Here is an 834-nt window from a genome sequence, read left to right as displayed (position 1 = left end):
CCCTTTAGCCATTTCCCGAATCGGAAGCTGGAATCGGAAACCAACTTCAGCTTCGTGAAAAATTATAGAAAAATCTGAAATTATATTCAATTCAATGATAAAGAGGCAGGCTCACAAATACGCTTATAAAAAAATGTCTATACTCCAGCTTTTTGTTTATCTTCAATTTAATAGATAAACTCTCACCTTGCCCAGTCATTTATAGCTTTTGTATTATGTTAACACTGTATTTGACACCTTCGTTCATCACACACAGAAATATCTTCCCTTCTACGTGCCGCCACGATGCACTCCACCACCCATTTGTTGAGACCAGGATGATATGAAATACATTTTACGGTTCGTCTGTAAAGCTACACTTACGTTAATTATCTAATGCCCAGCCGCCCGCCGTCTTCGGTTTATCCGCTCACCTGTATCAATACACCTGCAGCGCTCGTCCCCGCAGTTTGCGCTGAACCGCCACCGGGCAGCAGCTCCGGGAGGAGAAAAGACTACCGTACTCAGGGATCACGCCAGTGATTTAAAGGATACTTATTGGTCTCCCGAAAAACAACAAAGACCCAGACATTATCATCAATCAATAAAATCATCCCAGGCTGAACTTGAAAACTGGACGTTATGCTAAATTTTCCTCGAGTAACTTTAATAATCGAGGTACTTGAATCACTCGAGGAATCGTTTCAGCCCTACTCCAAACCAACTACAGAAAACATATTTTTGGACCTCACGGTCTCTGGGCATGAAAGCAAAATTTAGCTGTTAAGTGTTACTAACGTTACAAACGTATGGATGCTACAAACAATGAGCCGTAGACAGACCCAGTGAGGAGAG

This window comes from Poecilia formosa, unplaced genomic scaffold (genome assembly GCF_000485575.1).
Source record: "Poecilia formosa unplaced genomic scaffold, Poecilia_formosa-5.1.2 Scaffold502, whole genome shotgun sequence".
Lineage (NCBI taxonomy): Eukaryota > Metazoa > Chordata > Actinopteri > Cyprinodontiformes > Poeciliidae > Poecilia > Poecilia formosa.
Note: the sequence above shows the minus strand (reverse complement) of the source record.